Raw genomic sequence first — 23,467 nt, 5'->3', positions numbered from 1 at the left:
GAAGTTTAAATTTAGGTGCCAGTAGGTCAAATAGGTTCTACGTGCAATGTTTTAAGCATCCCAAGAGCTAGAAATTTCAACAGGACAAAGCACCTGCCTAAAGCAAGCGTGTGCCAACCACGTGCAAGTGGAGCCATGAACATTCCATTTGGTAGCAGAGAGAGACAACCCTGTTACAACCAAGGGGACAGAAATCACTTGTTTCCACAGCACAGAATTCAAGAGCATCGTTGACCACCTGCCAGCGCTGATAGCCCTACTCTTCTACCTCTAACCGCTACTATTAACAGTTCCCAGTACTGAAAAAAATGTACTAGGTATTTCAGAGAAAACTGTAAAAATTGCAGCCAGTGTTACAACTCTTACTACAGAGAATGGCATTTAACAAAAGGGTGGAAAAAGGCTCCAGGTGGATACAATTTACGAGAGCAGACTTCTGGGGCAATATCTTTATGAAGCTGCTTTTGAAACTGCGTCTGGTCATCATTTGTGTTAAATGTATCTAGCTTACTTCATCTCCAGAAGCAACAACATATGCCACCCTTGGTCAGACAGTGAAGCCCATGTATACATTCTACAATTCAGTCTTGCACACCTGAAAGAAATGTGGGAATACAGCTTGTATTGGTATATCAAACCTTGGAGGCTGGCATTCAGTCTAAGCTTCACGTAGTAGAAAACAGAGAGAAACAGCAATCTCTGTATCCTCTAAATTGTGAAAATATCTTAAATGGGAAGAAACATACTATACTTTGTGATTGTCCTTTTCTCACCAATGCCTGTAGAGACACATTAGGCAACTAGCTTAGACTAAATTCTAAGCTCTTAGCTCAAGTTAAATAAAATACCCAATTTTATTTTCATTTTTTCCAATTTAGATACGACCATTGGATTAATCAAGATATAAGTAGTTTAGCATCAGCTATCAAAAGGACAAATAAAAGGCTACGCTAGGAGGTAAGCCTGTTCACAAGCATGCAAAGATGAAAAGCGTATTAATCAATCCTATTTTAACAGCCATAGCAGCATGCCAGAACTCCAGTTACAAAAACTGACAGAAATCTAATAATGCCTGTGCAATGCTGGTGATTGCCATGGAAAGGAACACCTTTTCCATACTCCTACAGACTCCAGAAAAAGAGTTGGAATGGGCAAAGAGAGGTACAAAAAAATCTGGCAAATAATTATTAATTTGATCAGAATAAAAACATGTTCGCTAAACAATGTGGTATCCTGAATACCAGCAAGGACCTCTGAAGACGTAACTCATGAAAATAATTTTTCAGGTCTGCTGAAAAAAAGAAACAGGGCATCCTCAAAGCAAAAACTTTCCTTCCTTAAATAAAAAGTTTATGTAACAGGGCACAAAGTGTACATTCCACAGAGAAGCACTTCCTTTAAGATTTTTTTCTTGCATTTTTCTTCTAAAATTGCACAATTTTCCTAAAGTTTTACAGTTCCAGGATACAAAATGATTCAGATAGCAATTGCCTGAGTCACAGACTGTTAAGTATTTGAGGATATAAAAATGGTTCTTTCCCATGAAGTACGATGGTTAATTTAAATATCATAATTTTAAGTTCTGAATTACTGTTCCATTCTCAATCATTTATTGAAAGCCAACAACTTTTACTATTCCATGAACTGGTCTTGGTCATTTGTATTACACAGCTCAGGATCTGCTTGGATGTACTTGGGGTAATATATTTGTCATACCAGTCCTCTGCAGATGGAACTTTACCAGCTTTCACTGATTCGGCTGATTAGTGCACTGGATAGTATTTATTAAGCCTTTCAGCAAAATGAGCTTGCCTGATCAAATGATACAAAATGAAAAACTTGCCTGTGTAGCAAGTCACTACACTACTTTTCTCCAAGGAACTGGTTTAGGAAAAACAAATGCAAAAGCAAATCCACATGTGAATTCATTTCAACAGTTTGGAAGGTTACAAGTAATATGTCTTCCCAGATGACTTGCTACTGAGCTTTGTCATTTTACTGACCCACTGTGGGATTTAAAAAATGCTGTGTAACTATCAGCATAATAATATCCTATAAATAAGTTGAACTAAAATATGACATTATTTGTAGTAGAAATACCTGAAAGGAAAAAGCAAAGGGCACAAAATGGAAAGGATAAATTTCTTTCAAGCATAACTTTAAGAACAGAAATACTGAAAAATATCTTTTTGAACAGTAAAATTTAAGATAATGATATGAAAAACAAAGGGACGGGACTTAATTTCATGCTATTCCCTATCAATAATTCTTTGAATTTCCCTTGTGGAAAAATGATACATACAACTCTAATAAAATGATTCATAGCTCTAAACCGTCTTACTTAGCGAACACAGTGTACATTAGCAGGACTTCTAGAAGAGAATGTTTCTTTCAAAGATTTATTATTGTGAGATTATGGTAAGATGATCTGGATGGCTCAGTGTATGAAATCTTGTCATCCTGGCAGAAGTACTTTGCTAATCCAAGAGGCAGGCGCACATTTAGAAGCAGGCAATAAAGCTCAAATTCTGAAGCTACAGGGACTGAACAAAGTCTGAACAAGCTCATATTGACTTGGCAAATGGCAGTAAATCAGCAGCAAGTGTGAGCTATTAACCCCACATCAAACAATATATGTTGGCATGAGCAGTGGAAGAGGTCTGCTTATCTGTTTAACTGAAGAAGGCACTGCAATAGCAATAGCAAAGAAAACGATGTGAGCAGGGAGGTAAAGGAAGGAAGAAAGTAACGCACTCTGACATTTTTAGTATGGCTGTTAGATGTTTGTTTACAAAACCAAAAAACACTCTTCCTATGACCAAGTATCAGTATACCAGAAAATAAGTAAAACAAATGTACTGAGTAAATTTCATGTGTGGTATGAAGCACACAGACTTCAAAATAAAGTTTTTGCAGATCAGATTTTCAAATCACCCCACGAAAATATTTCCTATCTAAGTCCTGAAACAGATGGATTAAAAAATAGTGACATAAGCTACAGCTTAAATAGTATCTATCAAAATTGCAATGGTAGTGTAATTGACTCTGTGAAGAGTTACATATATTGGTTCAGTTTAGGTTTCATTATTGTAAAAAAAAAAAGGAATGTATCGGAAAACATAGTGGGTTGGCATAACCCATGGGGCAACCCAGATGGCCTAATGGCTTCAGCAGTGAGCCCACCTCCAAGTCACTGACTGACACTGAAAGGAAATCAGTCACCAGCTGGATTTGGACTAGCTAATGAAGTTCACAGACACCAGCTCCTACTCTCCCCAGCTGTTCTCTGCCTCACTTTTTTCCCCAAAAGACTCCATATACAAAGCAGAATTCTGTGTCAGACTACCACCTGACTGTAGGCACACTCACGTAGGGTACTGTGAGAAAGGGAGGAGCACAGAGCTGGAGCTCAGCCTGCACAGTGCCCTTCTACCAGAGCTCTTCTGGCAGCAGGGGCACAGCACAAACAGCGCAGCTTCCCTCCATCCTGGGAGCCTGCATGGCAAAGCACAGACCCAGTCTGCGCATCTTGGGCTAGCACACAGGAGATCAGAGACAGGGACTAGCTATGACTGCAGAGAAGCTAAATATATTGGAAGCATAGCTCCAGCTGCAGCCCTAAATTCATCTTCCAAGCTTCCAAGATCTTGCAGATAAGGGATGCTGAGGTGAAGGAGTGTGCAAGGACTTGTACAGGTTGTAAGAGAAGTGCTTAGAGGCAGAGGCAGTTCTGGAGCATTTGCAACCTGGTATGAGTACAGTTTGTACATTAGGGATGAGAAACAGGGCAAGCAATACAGAGTTAGAGCAGCAGGAAGGTGGGAGGACATGAATTTAGTCGAAGAAGCAGAAATATGGAATGAGGGAGTGGGGACTTACCGCAGGAATAGCGGAATATCCTATTTTGGAAAGCTATAGGGGATCCATCAGGAAGCCGTGGCTATCGAACACTTTGCAGCATGGCTTCAAGACCCAGAAAGTTTAGCAACTCTTACTCTCTACTTTCTACTATAAAGTTATTCTTGTCTCTTAATGTCACTTGCTCCTGCATTAAGCTATTCTCCTCCTGCCCCACCCTACTTTGCATCCCACACCTCCTCCCAACCGCACTTAGAATAACTTTCCTATACAACTAGGGAATAGAGGCCCCAGGGGCATACATACCATATCTTTCTGTAATATCAAATAAAATGCAAAATGAAGTGCACAAATTAAAACTGTCAAAGTGGGCTGGTGAAGAAATTGGACTCCCTAGTTGTCCTTGTCTCCAGGACCCCATGTGCTCATCAGTATCCTGGCAGGTGGCAGTGGAGCATCACACAATAAACTTTTTGACTTTACTCTGTGCCATGCACATGCATCACATGGGCCCAAAATCTACAGTTCTGTCATACAACTTAATTAATTTCACTGGGATTTAAGTGAATTTTGTTCATTAGTCTGTCATCTGTGCTTCAGGAATTACCCGGATATGCCATGTGGTAGCAGTAGTCCCAAATGCCAATATGTTTAAAAGACTGGTGCTATCTTAATTATTGGTGTTAAAGTCAGTGCAATATCACAGTGGCAGCCTTCCAGTACAGTTAAGAGAAACACAGGCTAAACCCCCAGTGCTCAGACTTACTTTCTGTATTTGAGGAAAGTAATGATTAAAACCCTTTTGAAGATCACCATCAAAGCCTATTTTGCTATTGATTTATACTGAATGTTAATAATTAAACAGCTGACATATTTCTCAGCTTCCTCTCATTGAGACCCTGTAAAAGGTAATCTATTTATATTCCACTCAAGATCTCTAGTGGTTCTTCACTACCTCAGTATCCAGTAAATACTCACTAAGCTTATTATGGAGCAGGACTAATATTTCACTTGAGTTCTTAGGAAAATGGCTTCTTTAGCTCCCAACAGTAGCTGTTGCTGAATCTGTGAAGTGGGAAGAATCTGCGTAACATGCAAAGAAACTACCCAATCCCTTTAACAGCTCCTTTAAAAAGGGATTGGACCCAATTCATGAAAAAAATGTGTATGTTCAGTGGGCGGTAACTTTGATGCAGTTCTTTTATGTATGTAAGGGTTAGCCAGAGTGTCTGAATAAAAAAGGAAGCCAATCTGCTTCTATTCAGGCATAGCACCATGTGGGCTGAATGTGAAAAATAGAAATGGTGTATTACATGCGATTCTGAGAAGAGACTCATTTTCTTGTTAGTACAAATTATGGGAATAGGAGCCCAGCTGAAATGTGTAACACAATTGTATGTGTCAGCGAGGGCTGCAAATGTGGGTCTCAGAACAAAAGTTGGTTTTCCCATAGCTAAGGATTATGGTGATATTCTTGTTTCTGCCATCCTCACAGAAGAGCTGTAAACACCTGTGAGAGAAATGACTGATTCCTAGTGATGTTCCAGTCCTTCTCACACTCCCTTCTCACAGTGGCCCAACGTGTATACGACTGCCCTTTCAGGATTCTGCAATAACTGTGACATTAAAACCAAACCACGTTAGATATCAAAGGTATATTTTTCCTTCAGCCTGTATGTCTTTGTTTATCTCCATTCTGGGGCAGAATGCCAGGGGACCAAGTGCACTAGAAAATTCTTGTGCTTCTCCTAGATCAAATTTACATTTGTAATTCATTACACATCTCATAAAAGGAACAGCTTTTTAAATTGAATATCAAACCATCAGTTTCTGCCAAATTAAAAGTAAATTAAAAAAAAGTCACACTCAAGCAATTTAAGTCACACTCAAAGTTCACAGGGGTTACTGCATTTTATTAAAACAAGTCCGATATGAAGCACCTTTGTCATTAAACGTATTGCTGCAAAGCAAAGAGTCCTTTTACAGGGATTTTAGAACAGCTTCCTGATCATTTTGTAACTGGATTTCTAGAAAAAAATCAGTGAAAAGGATCTAAAACACTTCAGATTTCTGTACAAGTTATTCTTTTCTGTTTCCATAGAGAAGTGGTAATGAAGACTACCATGAAGAAGTGGTCTTCATAAACTGACCAACCCAGTATCACATAGGAGACTGAACTCTCTTACAGAGTTTCTATCTTTCACATCTCCTCAAGAAGTCTTTGCCTCTATCATTTTTAACAAGGCTTGTGTGACACAGGCATTTGTAAAAAACCTAGGCAGTAAATAATTGTAGTCTAAGTCAGAAAGGGCAAACTACCTGCAGGGAGCAGATCAATAATTTATGGGTCTACAAGTAGACTGCCAGTATCCCAAGCATGATTTAGACTGCCTGTTACATAAATGACCGATGGATTTGAGTATAAAATTCCAATTTGTGGTCTGTCCTGATCACAGAATTGCAATCCAAGTATGCTATTTTCTTTTAAAAAAGTGATTTTTGATCATCTCCATTGAATCAAGAGTGCAATACTTGGAGGTGCATGCCACTTGTGGGGGCCTGTGATGGACTGAAGTACATAAAATCATATTCAGTGAGGTGTTGGGGTCCCTCCCCCACAATTCAGTTCAGTAGCAATCTAAGTGGGATATTCAACACATGTAATTTCATCTAGCCACATTAAGACAAGACGTATCATCACTTTTCCATTGGCAGGAAAAGGCACCCAGACATAGCTCAGACTAGATACACAGTTTTCAGACAGTTTAAAATGTCCAAATCAAATGGGAAAATTAATCTTGCTTGCAATTACTAAGACCACTGCACCCATCCATAGCCAAACACGCTCTGCCACAGGCTTTTCAAGACCAGTCATTTTTCTGAGTATTTGCTTGGGGTCTCCAGCCTGCACTGAAACTCATGATGTTCAAAGCTGTCACATCACCTAACTAGATCAATGCCATCCTGCACCTACCTACATCGACAACCACCTCATGTTTGACAGAAGTGCAGCCGTGCCTTTCAGGGGAATTGATGGATAGGCAAAACATTGTATTATTGTATCGACTCTTGGGTAAAGCTTCATTTCCAAAGAAATCTGAAGTTGTTAGCCTTGGTTTTATTCCTCCTGTGTCTCCATTAAAATATCTAGGCTCTTTCAGCACTCTAAACTAGTCTGTGATCCAAGAAAAGACTGTGTACTTCTTATACAGCTACAGTGTAAGTGTAGTAAGCTAAACAAAAGCTAAACTACTACTGACTGAGTTAAAGAGTGTCCCTACTGGCTTGAAAATATTTCAGTTTATACATACCATCTTCTTGTATTTATTACTTTACATTAATTTTGCCTAGGGTTATTGAGCATGCCTTCTGGCCCATAACAGACTGATTTATCATGTCACACAGAGATCTTTATGGTATTAATGACTCTACTCTCAATAGCTGGAATTGTGCTAAAGCAGAAGTATATGGGGCTAAACAACAGCTATAACATGAAATTTGAGACCTGTAAAGCAATACTCAGAATTATACTTCTGTGTCAAATTTCTCCACTCCATTCTTACAGGCTGAAGACTATACTGGTGAAAGCTTTTCTCCAAATCAACTGACATGGGTTATCCTACAAAAACCACAGGATGCTCTGTTTCATTAATATTCTTAACAGCTCCCTTAAAAGAATCCTGTTGACATATGGTATTTTTGGGAAATAGGGTCATGGGGGAGGGAACTTCTCCTCTCCTAAGCCCCATAAATCTCTCTCTCTCCCAAGATTTAGGCAGGCCAAAGGCACTTACGGCTATTTACATAGAAAGCCAAAGCTTACGTATAGTCTCTCAGTTTCTATGGCAGCACAGCTCCTATAAAAACACAGCTTAAAACCACAGCTCTCCGAGCTCACTGGCATCCCTGTGTACTCGCAGACATTCCCTCAGCAGTGAATTTCTCCTAGAAACACGCCAGACTGTATAAATTAGCACTGACCTCTCCACTGGCAGAGTGAACAGCGCACTGCCACAGAACACTCTCGGTGCGAATGGCCAGCGGTTACTGCCTCTGCCTCCTGCTCTCCCTCCCTCCCTCCTCTCTCCAGCATCCTCCCTGGGATCATCGAGGGCTTGCCAGGCAAGCAGTGGGAAGGGAAAACCATGCCAAAAAGCACACTTTCCTTTTATCTCCCACCGCCTTCTCCTCCTCCTCCAAGCAAACTGAAAAATCCACCACCCAGAAAATTAAGATGGAAAAGACTGAAATCACTGCTGCCTTCACCGTTGCTAGGATTACGCAATAGAAACAACTCCTAGATAACGGGATTTGTCAGCATCAGCTGAAAAAAAAAGCCTGCTGTGTGATAATATTAAGAAACCAACTATCCCTACAAACAGGAAGCAGCTGACGCTATCTTTTAATTAATTCAATGCCTGAAGCAAAGCCATATTTCAGTGGTACCTAAATAGATAACTGGAGCACTTTTACAGAGTTTACTTAAATTTTACATTGCAATTAAAGTGTCTGCTTTATGCAGACACCTGCTTAATCTTCTTACTACTACCTTTTGCTGTTCCTAGGAAGAATTATAAGATTTGCATTTTACTACTGGAACACCTAATTGCAGCCAATAAAAGAAAATGTATTCTCTAGGGTATCCAAAGGTATCCTGTATGCTTATTAAGAGTTAAATGTATTAATGTATAAAAATACATTACTCCAATGGGAAGGATACTTTTATAGACTGAAAAAAGATAATAAAATCTGCTTAGGACAAGAATATTCCTCACAAAAAACAATTTGAAAATTTCTTTATGTAACTAAAGTATCACATCATTATGTGACAGCTTTCCCTTCTGATGCTAAGAGAGCCTTGGATTGGCAGGAGATTTGGAAGTTTTGATTAACAACCTACTGGAGCTCTTGGCAATGTTCCTGGGTGTTTCAGATCACTGCTGCTATAGAAACTCTCCTGGGTGACTGTGCTGCTTTTCTTTTTCTCACATTTCTAAAATGTTGGTCTTCAATTTTTTTTTTTTTGTCCTTTTGCAGTTTGTTCCACTTAGTAGCAATTGCTGCACTACTGTTCTACTCTCACTCAGTGAATAGCACAGCTACACAAACAGCTATCATTACAGATAACAGACATCATAAAAGAGTTTGCCATATGCCTTGTCAGCTGGCCAAACTGATGACATGATTCTTCTAGAGCAGTCTGCGTAGTTCATAGGAAGTATACACATTACAGGAAGCTCTGAGTATAATACTAGTTAACAGACTTTAAGGGCTGATTATACATGAGTTTAATATTAGCTTAAATTGCTATATAAAATTTTAAATTCTAACCTATCCAAAGGAGAATGAGGTAATGACTACAAAATCAAACAAAAACAATTAATTTTTTTGTGATATTCCCTCCTTTCAGTTCACTCTTTCAGTTCTATTTCTTTCTTCTCGGGATAATCCAAATTGTTCTAACATGGTGTGTATAAGCTATGTCTTTCTCCAGCACCACTACGGGTGACTAGGAGGAGCAGGACCAGGAGCACAAGCACTTTCAATTTCTACTTAATGGAAAAGAGTACTAAACAGTGAAGTGACACAGGGTGTAGTGTCTGACTGCTGCCCTGAGTATCTGACCAGGCTGCATCACAAAGTCACATCAGCTACACCAAAAGCCTACCCAGGCCATCATCGGTGAAGGGACTGTGTCTTCTGCACACACCAGCCCAGCCGTGCACACATCATTGTCCCAAGATGCTCCATTTTTAGCATGGACATACGTGGACACAAACACTGTGCTGACCAGTCCATGGGCACTGCACAACACAGGCACTCAGGTTCCCCTTGAGAGGACGCCAGCCACTGCCTGGCTAATCTGTGTCACTTGTTCCTGGTGCCCTGCCTGCCAGAGACTGCTCTCCATGGGAACAGGCTGCAAGGGGGATAAGCTGGTTCAGCAGTGACAACGTATTTCTTGGCATCTTATCTGTGCACAAACAGACAAAGTCTGATCTGACGGGGCACAGCAGGGCCCTACAGCTCCTGCATCAATGCAGCAATGATGAGCTGCCCCTACCAGAGTAGCTCATGCAGCTCACACCCTGCCTTGAGGGCTCCTGGGAAAGGAGGGATACTGTGAGACTTCTACAGGAGGAAAGAACAGTCATTAACTGAGTTCAGGAGAGATGCCAAATGACCTTCCTGAAAGGGGAGGGCCAAACACAGTGCACAACCCAGATACGCAGATGACTAACATGTCATGGTTCATAAAGAAACCATCCAAGTCAAGTAAGTCACATTGGTACGTGGAAATCCTTGCTTGGGAGGTTTTCTTGTTAGCTGCCCATCTATGTGAGTTCAAAGCAGGTGAACTGCTAAGTCACTTCAGCTCTCAAGAAGGTCCATGAAAGCAGCCTTCAGAGAGTAAATAACATCTAGCAAATGGGTTTAAAGCTAGCAAGTGATTTAAAGTAAAGCACACAAAATGTACTTTTTTGCATCCTTCTTACAAAGTAATGCAATCAGAGACTGGATTGCTCTGGGTCTCACCTGTTTGGAAGATTGCTAGCTCTTTATCTTGTCCTCCAGAACTTAAAATTACTACATGTGAAACAAGTTGCTAGAACCACGGTACTGAAAAGAGCCTTCTAAATATTGCTATCGTCCGTCATATCCATTTCATATCTGCTGAAGTTTGCTGAGAGCCTGAAGCAGAAACTGAGATAAAGATAAGTGTAAATCAACTCTACTATTTACAGACAGTATCCAGGCAAAATCTGAACCAGAATAATTCACAAATTGATTTTTTTATCTACTTCACTGATCAAAGCTTACAAAGAAATGGGGCATTGGATCATCAAGACCCATATCCATTGCTAGAGTTATTATGAGAAAGAAAATAAATTGTTACGATTGCAAATCTGACAAGCATACAATCAAAACATCTTAAAATGAGAAATTACAGAGATGTTCTCAAGTAAGTTAAGGTGAAAGAGACAGAAGGATTTTAGCAAAAAGACCCAACAAACTCCAACCCACAAACATGCACATAATTCTAACTAAGAAGAAGCCTCCTATGCTGCATTATTCTCTTGGAAATCCCATTTATCTCTCTCTTGGCTTTTCACTAGTATGTACAAAACCATCTAAGTTGGCAGCAATCTCTAGAGGTCATCTGGTCCAAGCACCCATCTCAAAGCCAGTCCAGCCAAGTTCTGCATACCTCCAATGATGGAGATCCCTCAGCCTCACAGTACACAGCTCTCATGTGTTGGAACCCTGGGCTTAGAGAATTTAGGTTTCTGGGATATAATAATATATATATGTGTAACAATATGGAGGATTTGGGGTGTGGATTTGTTCTTCTTCTTTTCTCCTTCTTCTTCACAAATCTGGGTATTCTGGTATTGGGTCAAAAAACCTGCAGTGTGGATCATGAATAGTTAGTTACTGGATTATAAGTAAAAATAAATTACTTGGCATTCCATAATTGGGTAAATTGAACCTTAAAAGACCTTGGAAGTTAGAACTCGGGGCCATTTTCCACCTTGTTAACTAAGAGGCACATCCTGTGCAGCTGTGCTATAGATAAGAAAATAATAAACATCTAAGTCCGAAGAACAACCTAGAGTCCTCTGCCTTTTAATCCAAACTCTGAGTAAAAGAACTTGTGAAACAAAAGCAAAGAAGAAAAGAAATGATAAAATAGAGAAAATTAATAACTGGTGCCCACGTGTGAGGACTCAGAGTTTAGAAAAAGAGAACATTAATAACTGGAATTAATACTCATAATTTTACCATGGTCATTTCCCCAAATGCCTACTCTTTAGTCACAATTTCCTGTGTTTCCTTCAGTCTGTGGCTTCTGGTCCTGCAGAACCTCTGAGATTGCACACCTCTGAGAAAGGACTGGCCTTGTCTCCTCTGTGTCTCTCAGGTAAGTGAAGACAGCAATAAGACCTCTCATCAGCTGTCTCTTTTTAATGCTGGACAAACTCAGTTCTCTCAGCCTCACCCTGCACAACCTCAAATGTACTCCAGCCCCATGACCATTTTAGTAGCTCTCTGCTGGACTCAACTCAGCACATCAGTGCATTTCTTTTAGTGGAGGACTCCAAACTGGTTGCAGCTCTCCTAATGTGGTCCCACAAGTACCAAACAGAGGGGAGGAAGGGCTCGCCGGTTATGCTTGGTAGCATTGCCTGGGACATGACTGCCTGTGTGCTGCAAGGACACTGCAGATTTATCCACAACTCATCATCCACAAATACCTCCAGAAGTGACCAGGCTGCTTGCTAGCCAGCTGGCCTGCCAGTCTGTGCTGCTGGGCAGGGTTATCCCAGCCCAAACACAGGACTTTGCATTTTCTTCAGTAGTGAAACATTTGCAATCTTTCAGTGCAGCATGGGTTACTTCAGCCTTCTCCAGACCACTTAGCTTTAAAGGAATATAATTACATCTTGCCATCAATTCTGTTACACCAGACCAGAGAAAACTAGTAACTTTTCCTGTAATGCAAATTTTAGAAGAAAGTCTTAGAGTCCAAACATGTAATATAAAACAAAGCCATAAAATAAAAAATAATATAAAGAAATAATATGAATTACTATCAAAATGTTCCTCTGTGTTGCATTTATGGTTCAAACCTTAAAAATGGCAGCCTATGTAATATCTAGAAGCAGTACTTTCCAGGAGGAATATACTGCACTTTTAAAATGTTCAAGAAGAAACATTTAAATTTATTTTCATGAGGAAAAAAAAGAGCAACAGATATTGAGACTGGGTTCAGAGCACTTTTAGAGTCTCATATTTTTTACTTTCCTCCCATCACATTTCCAGTCCTCAAATAATATCATATCACAGCTCATTTCTGAATCAGAAAAAAGGTAGAATCCATCTCAGGATTCATAACTTTCCTTCCATTGTGGTTGAGGTTTTCCATTTGCACAAATACAAAGAAGATGCAAAATATCCACATATCACAACCTAAACATGCCACAATCCCACAACATCCACAACACCCCCCATTAATCTGATGATCAAGGAGAGAGGAATCACAAATAAGAATCAGACTTTCCCAATGCTTGAACCACCCAGACTAAAGCTATTTATGTGAGACCAGGAGTCACCATAGAAATGGGGAGAGATAACATTATAGTGAATTACTAGAAACAGTCCAGTATTCAGGAGGCATTTAAGGAACTTTATGAAGCAACTGACCACAAGGTATTTACATCTCCAGAAAACTGGAGATGCTCTCCTTTCTCTCCCATAAATCTCATTAATCATTTCAAATGGTGTGGTGTAGCAGTGGTGCCTCTGCTCCTCCTTTGCACAGTCACCATACACCACTGCATTTCCACGTACTGCTGATAAAATGCTGCCTCCCTGCTCCTCCTTGCAAGGGAATTGTGGCTACACAATAACAATTTACCTCTCCATTTTAGTCTTCCCTTTTCCTTCCTTTTCCTTCCACCCTCCAATCTGGTTATTTTTGGACTGCCAGTTGGGATTATTGCTTTTTCCCTGCTAAAATAAAAGCAAACAACAGTTATACTTCAGTTTCTGGGCTTAAGCATGAGATCTGTCTCAAACATTAAAGACTCACATTTTCTTGCCTGAGGTGCAATGCTATCTCCTATGACACTGACTAAAGCAAGCCTTGCAACTAAAGGCAGATTCTGTTTCTGGATTTGCATGCACACTTTTCCAACTTCTCCAGTAGCTACCCATCTGCAATCCTGAGCAGGATTGCATCCTGAGAATTCAGCACTGGCTGACATTTGTGTAGTCTTAGAGACTGAAAAAATTAGTCTTTCTGAGCTGAACTACAGTCATAATTTAAAATACACACAGCTAAATTGGAATATTTATAACCTAAAACACCCTTTCTCTTTGACACATTGTCTTAATTTCAGACCACATTTTAGTACATTTTGATTTTTTCCAAGCACCTTGAGGCTTACTACTTAAAGATGGTCTATTTGGAAGGAATGTAGCATCTAAAAACTAATAGACATTGTAGTAGCATCAATTTCCCACCTCTAAATGAAGGTCTTAAGTAGAGAGAACATGATGTTTTTCTGGGAAGCAAAGACAGATTCCCCACATCCCAATGTTACAATGTCAAAATGAAGTCCCAGGTAAAATCAGCCTTTAGGTGTACAATAGCAAACATTTCCCAAATTAAATAAATATATAGCCAAGTGTTAGTCAAATGCTCATTTCCCCTTTTTTTTTTTTTCTGCATTAGAATACTTTCAACTCTATGAAGAGTTTTCCAGTATATGGAAAAAAGAATTTTATTGTGTAAAATTCAGTGTGGCAAACAGCTGACAGGAGCTGAACAAAGAGACTTAAAATTTTAGTGAAAATAATTGCTTTCCCACTATGGACAAGAGACCAATGTGCATACACCTCCATTTCCCCGATTTTTAATATACTGGGTATGGAGGGTTAAACTGGGTGGAGTTCGGAGTTATCCAAGATGCCAACTGGGTGTGCTGGCTTCCCTTCTGTAAGCTGGAGTCACTGTCCTTCAAGAAGGACAAAAATACTTTTTTGCTTTCAAGATAGTAGGCAAAATGAAGCTAAAACAAAGTAGATTTTCAACATGGCGAGGCTCAAGGGACTCACAGGAAGGAGAACTGCTTAAGAAGAAGGTGGGAAAAAAAAAAAAGCATGCTGACAACACACTGGAGAGGATTAGAAAATCTAACAAACTTCAAGAAGCACAGCAGTGATGCCTCACCCTTCTGGACAGGATTCTGCTAATAAAGCACCTGACAGTACTTAGAAAATACACCTCTTCCAGGAAAGAGGAGTCAAAAAATTATGCATAGAAATTATCCAGTCACAGTAGGGTCTCTTCACAGGCCAGAGATGAGAACTTTCAGATGGAATATAAACAACAAAGTGAGTGGCTCAACATAAAGAAGTTTTAGACAGCCAGTTGTTAACCTGAACAATATCTACAGTGTTACTGGAAACACTTTTAAAATTAGCATTAATATCTAATGTGAATGAAGAGCCAGACATGACATATACCATTGGGCTGCATTTTCCTGGAAAAACAGAGCTGTTTTCCTGTATGTACAGAGCTGATAGTAAGCACTCAGTAAGCAGATTGATTAGAAAGGAATTTTCACTCTTTTAATGATTTTAAGCACCAGATTTAGTGCAATCCCCTTCGGGAATACACATAATTCCTTTTCACAGGTGTTTTGCAGAACCTGCCAGGCACTATCCTAACCCCTTAGAAGTAACACAACCTTTGTCAAGGTACATAAAGGAATGTTTGCAGATTTTGACATGTTCAATTTATTTATACAATTACTGACCACTTGCCTAGTCACACTTCTTCTCCCTTGATGGTAGCTATGTTACAGTGAAGTTTCCCAGCCATACTGCACTGAAGAATTCATTCTGATCATCTATATAAGTACCTGGCATAGTATTCCAGCTTGTTGTAAATGTCACCTTTCTGTTCTCCAGTTGTGTTTTCAAATGGTTAGTTAAATAAAAAGTCCCACAGCCTTTATCATATTTAAAGTTTATGAAAAATTTAAATTTTTGTTCATACCCTGTCTTGGGTCTGGCCAGGACGGGATTAATTTTTGCAGCAGGAGGGAGCATGGAGGTTATTTTGCAATACCTCACATCATTTTCCAGGGACTGTGGAAGGGATGGCATTGCACTGTGGAGGTAGTGGTCAGGCATTTTGGTGGGTTTCCATGGTGAGCTGTGAGCAATCACATGTGAATTGTTTGTCTTTTTTCTTCTACTAATACTGTTATTAGTATTGTTGCTGTTATTGCTTTTTGTCTTGTTGCTGTTTCCAGTAAACTTTTCTTATCTCAACCCATGGTCTTTATCTTTTGTGCCTCCAATTCTCCTCTCCAGAGAAGAATGGAGGCACAAAATTGTAGGTGAGAGGTGGGAGAAGAAGAGGGAGTTATTAATAAGCACATGATTTGGAGGGTTTCAGTGGGAGCACTAAATTGGGGAATACCATTCCTAAACCATGACATACTAACACAAGAATTTCCATTCCTAGGTTTACAAGACCAGTAGGTATCCACATTTGGATATCCTCACCATATGCAAGGCTCATCAAAAAACCTGATCCCTTTAAACTTAACTACTGTTATCAGAAAATTAAGCTGTTTATAACTAGAAGTGAACTCAGCTACAAATCCACAGAATCCAGCAGGATATATGCAGTGGTTGCAGTCTCTGGAAGCAGCATGGACTTGTTAGCTCAAGGCACCAAATTGCACAGAGAAGTCGTATCTCACCAGTTCTGTTTCCAGTCATGACACTGCAAGCATCTGCTCAGCCAGAGTTTGTAACTCTACTCCTGAAATTTCATCAGTAAGTCTCTCCTTTTCCTCTTTCTGTCTTAATCAAAAGAGAGAACAGATTTATCTTCAGATACCAAGGGTTTTTTTGATAGAGAATAGCAATAGCTGAATCTTTGCCAACTAGTTCCTCAAGCAGGCACCTATAACTTGCAAGTGATCTGTCATGAACAAAAAAGTAATGCATATATCCATCGCTGCTATGCTGCAATAAGGTGCCCCAAATTTAGGGATCAGAAATAAATCAAAAGCAAGCATGGAGGTTACCAAGACTAATAAACAATTTGAACTCCCCAAAATACCTTCAGAGAGGTTAGTTAAAAAAAAGTCTGAAAAGGTATGATACACCATACTCTTGCTTCTGTAAGCTTACTGTGCCCTCTGTTGATCATTATAATACTCCTTACTTGACAACTACTTGACAATACATTTTCTCAATGATCTTGTCTTGTTCAGGACACACTGTTCCGTCTACTCAATGAGACATAACTGCACAGATAAATAGTAGCAGGAAATAGTACCCTTTCTTTATTTTATGATGAGCTTGGGAAAATTCAGAATGAATGGGGAAAATGTAAGGACTGTTTAATGGTTAAAACCACTAAATACTCCCCCCGCCCAAATTCCTACATTCTTTCTAATTTCATAATTCCTATGTGATAACAAATTGGAGCAAAAAGAATAATTCAAAATTTTTATACGTAGTCAGTTGCCTGAGCAAGACTTTTGATTTAATTTGACAAAATGCTCAGAACTGAGGACACCAGGGAACCAATGGCAGCATTGCTTTGACTGCGCACTGCTGAACAACTTGGAATATAATGGAACTAAAAATAATTTACACACACACTCCAGTATTGTTACAGACATACCAATCCAACTGGAATATAATTCCTATGCCTCAGATCCATGGTCTAATATCATGTTCACTTATCCACATTGAAATGGCCACTCGTGATGCTACATGCTTGGGTTTTTTTTCTTTTTTCTAAAAGTACTTTGGAAGCGAAAAAGGGATCTTAACAGCTCTCCAGCGTATTCCTACACCTATTGAGTTTCCCTGAAGGAGTAAAGAGGATGACAATTTTACTTCCTCTTACTCCACCATCAGGCACACAATTTTCTCCTAGGCATGCTAGAAAATAATTAAGATTGAAGCACATCACTTTCTAAAAGTATTTACAGAATTTTGATTGTTACCTAACAGCTTCTGCTAGTTTTTCAAACAGCTCAAAGTCTCAATACCAACCTTTGGTTGAGTTTCTTCCATGTTTAGTTAGAGTGGCCCTCTTTGTTCAGGCCAGTAACAACTATAAACAAGGTAACAACGATAAATGCAAGAGCCCCTATTCACCTCCCCACCAGAAACTCTGCTGGTGATAGTCCACACACAAACCGTAGCGGCTGATATGCTGTAGAAGACTCCATTATTATTAGAAAAAAAGGCTGCCTGAAAATCTCCATTCCTCTTCTGAAACGTCTCTGTGGGGGAAGGGTAGATCAGACCAGTATCATTAACATGCTGACATTCAAATTTCTGTGAAAATGTTTCAGAAAATAGCTGCATATAAAGACATTCCCTATGCTGTTGAAGATATTTTCCTTCGCTGTCATCCAGTGCTAACATTTCCTTTTGGATCTGTTTTACAAAACTTCTTTCCACTGATGTCTTACATATGTCTTACCTTTTGCTGGAAGATTTTGCTCTTTGTGAGTTGATGTTTTGCTTTATCTTCCACAGTTGTCTGCTGTGAACTTTATATTTACCCTGTAGGGTGTATTTCCTCTAACTGTTTGGTTTGGGTTTTTTTTTTTAATGAACATATCTCTGAGATTGTCTTCTCCCTTATGCTGTCATCTTGCAGATATTTATTTGCAATTACATGATTCTTCAGCTTATGCTGAGTCTAAATTACTTTGTGCTGATGATAAAATGATACTTCTTTTGCCAATATCTGTTCCTGTATCCTATTAGTTTTTATCAGTCATATGTCAATTCATATCTTTTAACAATATCTGTAATACTTAAAGCAAAATCTTCCTTTTTGCACAAAATTCTTTCCATTTCAGAGGTACTGGAGCTTTTTTCCCCTATGAACATGTATTAAAATGTTGTTCTTCCTTTGCTGACCAGATGTTTTTCATATTGTAGTTAGGAAGTTCCTTTCTCTAGAGCTTTCTGTTCAGCCTTTCTTGTGACTGCAAAACCACAAACCCTATTATCACACCAAAGCGAGAAGATCAAACATGATGGAAACACTTTCACTGTCCCAAAAGCCCTGTACACCGCTACTGTGTGTGTAAGGATAAGAGGTTTATTGATGCAATTTTAGTTTTGGAAAAGACTTACTGTTTCTCAAAATGGTCCCACAAGCAACAGTTTATTGAACTAGGCGTCCCAAAAGGCTGAAGTGACAGTAATATATGCATCAACTACATTTCCAGAGTACACTTATTGTCAATATAGTCAAAAGGACTTTGAAATGAGGGAGGGGAGATCTGAACACATAAAATCTATCATCTGATGTATCATCTAATAAAAAGCAGACAGCTAAAATATCCATTTTTGGTATTTTAAATCAAAAGTTGTGTAGGATTTGGAATATATGCCACACTTGGAGGCCAAGCCACAATGCTTCATTCTCCATCTGACTACCAGCTCAATAAATATTATCAAGAAAATTTCAGATTAATTATATTTAGTTCAGCCATGTGCTTCTAATATCTAACCTCTAATTTTTAACGACGCCCCTTCATATTTTATGTTTAAATAGGAATTTGTACACACACAACAGCATTACCCGTTCTGCCTGTGTGGCCACATACAGATTCCAAAAGATCAGAAGCATTTGCACAATATCCTTCTAGAACCAAGAGGTATGAGGACAAACTGACCTTAATCCATATATTTAAAAAAATAAACCTTTATTTGGAAACTTGAAGAGATTACAAAATCTTGGCTATAGCCCTCATAGTGAAAAGTACTGCACTGCTCCCCATTCCGCAGTCAATACTTTAAAGAAGTGTGTAACAGTGTCTTCTGTAAAACCATCTCTGCATTGAGTAGGCAGCTTGAACAATATGTATTCCAAACTACGTTATGTCATTTTAACCTAGAGAGAAATATCAGTGCTTTGGACACAGAAATCAAGTATACTGCTGTCCTAATACTGTGATTAATGCTATGAGCTACACCCTGCCTAGCCTTCCTAATCTCTGGGATTTCTAATTTATAGCAGAGATGGATACGCTATCAGTGGGGAATTATGAGGATTACTAGCTGTTTATCTCTCCTTTGCAGAGACACTTTGCTGCTTATAGAATTACCATAAACCCTCCAGCTACAGTGCCACTTCTATACTTATCCAGAAGTCTAGATACCTATTGGGCACAAAATGTTTTGGTCGTCAATATATTAGAAAATGTTGGAGTTGATGGATGTGTTTTTTTTTTTTTGTAAATGATTTGAACATACTGTCAAGGCCTGTCATGTTACTTCAGTGGTAATTTGTCTGCAGGTTATCTTGCATTCCCTTGAAATCCAGTGCTGTGATCTTGTCTACACTAATTAGAGTTCAGCGTTAATGCTTGGAGGTTGCCCTCAAGCATCACCACAGGTGAAACCATTAAACATGTATGCCAAGCCATCTCTGCACTTGCAGCAAGTTATGTAACCCATTTCAAAAGATTTCATCTTTATGGTCACCAGAAATGTTGCTGACTTACCTTCTATCGGAAACTTAAGGGCTTTCTAAATGCTTCTACACAAAGTCCTTATGCTGTGGAGCACAAGTTTCCTTCTGGGGTGAAACTAATCAAAGAGTGTGAGGGGAAATAGGTGTGCTACTTGTTTTAGTTTCCTGAAGACGAAGAAAGAAAGCGACTCTATAACATTTATTTTTCACTAACTTAAAAATCTGAATCTGTACAGAAAAACTTTGTCCTTTAGAAGGAAATGTATGAATGAGAACCATCAGTAAGATAAATATTAGCCCTTGTACACCACATTTTCTAATAATTACAAGTGTCACCCAATGATCCCTTTTAAATATGGATTGCATTTATAGATAGGATATTTACAGCCAGGCTATCTCTGTAACCACACAGTAATTAAGTGACCATTTGAGCATTAAGATTCAGCTAAATTGTACATATTTTATGCTGTTTAGATTTAAATTTTAGCCTATATGTAGCTTTATATAACCATATTCTTATGAAACACCTCACAATTTCCCATTGTTCTTAAACTTTGTTGTGCTTCTTAACCAGCCTGCTAAACAGGAGACCTTAAGAACACTTAATTTAAAACTTCTGAGACTCTAATTCTATGCATGCGCATTTATAAACATAATAAAAAGATGTACAACAAAAAGCTGGTTCCCTCCTCCAAGTCACAACATATCATCTTTGTCATTGTACAGTCATTTGTGTTTGTCTATGCTCACTTTATATTCCAGGACTGTAACAAAAAAAAACCAGTTTAAACATCATCTTTGGTTAAAATAAGACCTCTTTTATTCTCTACGTTATCTTCATTCACTTGTTTCTTACACGTATCTTTTCAAATACTTAATTTTGTAAGACTTAAAAACCCCCTAAAATCAACCAAATGCAAACCACTTCATGCCTGAATTCCTTTCAGAACGTTATAAAATGTCTCAGCACATAAAATACACAGGTGTAGTCATCCAGGCCCTTCCTTCAAGGTATCATGAAATGAAAATAAAATTCCCAAAGGAGAGGACCATTCTCTCCAGGAACTGGCCAATCTGACAGCCCAGTCCCAGCTCACATTTGTACAACCATGTCATGCAAACACTGAAGGTTTTATCTTACCTTTTAATCTCTGGGCAGTGCCTCAGCATGTATAAACCAGCCAAGATTCATTCCTATTTTCCTGTTTATTTAAGTACTTCCTCAGTCATCTTCTGCAGCATAGGACCTCAACTGCCTGCTAGGACCATTTAGGCTTGTCTTATCTCGTTAGTTCCCTTCCATCACAGTGGCTTTGCACACTGAAGATACTTTGATCTTTCGTCTTCTCTGAACTCCAAGTATAGCCTCCAAGGGAAAGAAATTATTTTGTCTGAATAAAGCCTTTTCTTTGAAGAGAAGGATATCTACATGGCGTTTAACAACAGAGACAGGTGATCATACCTATTACGCAGTCCAGTCTCTCACCTTAAGAAAGCCTGCTAACAAAAGCAGAACCATGAGCGAGCCTATCCTCTGTTTCAAGTTCAGTCAATGTTAAGTCTGTGCCTCAGTGTGCTGTCATATCCTATCAGCAGGATGAAATCACCTTACTTTCTTCTGTCCTGTTTGTTTGCTTTTCTGGCAGGGCATGCTAAAAACATACAACATCGTTTGGATTTGTCAAGGCATTGGCAGTCCAGATAGAAAAAGGCAGAACTGGGAACTTTTCCAACAAGTTCTTGAAGTCTAATAGCACGTTTACATAACATGTAACTCTTGCATAAAAATGGATCAGTGTGCGTTAATGGATGAAACATGGATAAGTCCTGGTATCAATACAACTCACACATTTCTTAAGTGCCCATCATCCTGGTCCCACCATAACTGTTCTTGTCAGTTCTGATGTACATATTGGCCAACTCTTACTCCTTGTATTTCCCTGCTGACTGCTCCACACCAGACTGTATTCCAGGAACACAGCCTGTATTACCAAGGGACAACAGCACTGCTCCACCTCTCAAAAATCAAGCCACAATTACTTTGTGCACCAGAAATTTGCTGCCGACAGCTGCAGCAGAAGTCTCCGACCTCGCTAGCTCTGCTGCACTGGTGAGTACACGGGCAAGCGTGAAGCCATGCGCATCCCTTCCAGATCACCTCTCTGCTGTGGATGAATGCTTGCATACAAGGACCTAATGTCTGGATAGTGAGGAGAGAGGTGTCCAGCTGGCTATTTGAGTTTCGATGTCCACATTATTTGTTTGGTTGTTGCTTCCATTAGCTTTGCTGTACAGATTGTTTCAATTAATTGCAGGATCTTCTTCTCTCTTCTTAAATGACAGCATATATTAAATTACAAAGACATTTAAGAAATACGGATTCTAAAACCAAAATATGGATAGTAAATCATATTCCAGTGAAAAACCCTATGGACTATACTTCATTTTAGAGGGAATATTATGTATGGTTAACATCATTGCACTAGGACATAGGGTAAAATTTATCCCAGTACTATTCACCTATTTTATTCGCATGTGGAACACTAACATAGATCAAGTAATGCATTTGGGTGTGTCGGTATTCTTTGCGTTTTATGTAGCTTCCTTGCTATCTGTGAAAACGTGGAAACATAAGGATATGTCTGTAAGGGGTAAATTCTAGTTACAGACAAACAAATGATCAGGAAGCCCATTACTTAATTCATTTCTTCACATTATTCAGTATTTAGGACATGAGTGTTAAGCTCTACTGATACACAGTCCAGCTACCAACCTGTACATCAATTAATGATACAATGTACAATGTTTCTTTGGTCTGGTGTTATTTTATGGAATTCTTCAAAGAAAAACACTGAAGATAGATTAATTCACCTGCAATCCCCATCAGGCAGAACGATACTTGCTTGCATGTACAACACAAATACAGTCTCGGACGGTGTTAAGGAAGCTTGTGCAGTTTAAAGGGATGTAGCACATCTCTAACCTACAGCAGTGGCACTACTTTTACATCAGAAGAGTTTAAAACCTACTGCAAATAAGAAGACGGTTTGTGACTTTTTTGACACGTTAAATAATTTCCCTTAAGAAAGTGTTAAAAATTACTTATTTTTCTATCTTAGAGAAGAATATTCAAGTAGATTACTCTACATTCATGCTCTTCATCCAAACTGAATTTTTTTGTTTAGCAGTTAAGAGCCACTATGCTGTCTTCACTGTAACCAACTTGTCATTGCAAAGAAATTCCCCGTGTTTTCAAAACCCCATAAAAGTAAAGGTGGTCTTTGAAAAAGAAAAATTAACAGAAAGGTGTGACTGGGTAACAAATTAGGGGCCTTTTCATGGCAGGAATACAAGTGCCTGTGGTTCTCTAATACATTTACAAGCTCCTTTCCATGTCAAAAAATGTCTGCCATTACTAATTTTTTCTCATTATTTGTACAAGATTGGAAATGAGGCACTGTCAGTATGAAAGGAATTCACAGAGACACCTTCCTATTATCCTGCTAGCCTGTATCACAACACTGTCCATTTTATTTATTACTTTGCTGAGCTGGCCTTTCCAAAACA

At 39.0% G+C, this 23,467-nt stretch overlaps 1 protein-coding gene across 5 annotated transcripts in view; it reads right to left on the bottom strand.

The window, feature by feature from the left end:
* The window catches only part of DLGAP1 (DLG associated protein 1), a 415,190-nt gene that overhangs the window by 292,004 nt on the left and 99,719 nt on the right, over positions 1–23,467 (bottom strand). The window contains exon 3 of one of the 5 annotated variants that reach the window (XM_032122733.1): positions 13,280–13,374. The exons of 3 other annotated variants lie outside the window; for them this stretch is intronic. The gene's annotated coding sequence lies outside the window, so the exon portion shown is untranslated. The remainder of the gene's footprint in view (positions 1–13,279; positions 13,375–23,467) is intronic. One more of the 5 variants, XM_032122742.1, reaches the window with a different exon arrangement.

Source organism: Corvus moneduloides, chromosome 1 (genome assembly GCF_009650955.1).
Source record: "Corvus moneduloides isolate bCorMon1 chromosome 1, bCorMon1.pri, whole genome shotgun sequence".
Lineage (NCBI taxonomy): Eukaryota > Metazoa > Chordata > Aves > Passeriformes > Corvidae > Corvus > Corvus moneduloides.
This window is presented reverse-complemented; position numbering and strand designations above follow the sequence as displayed.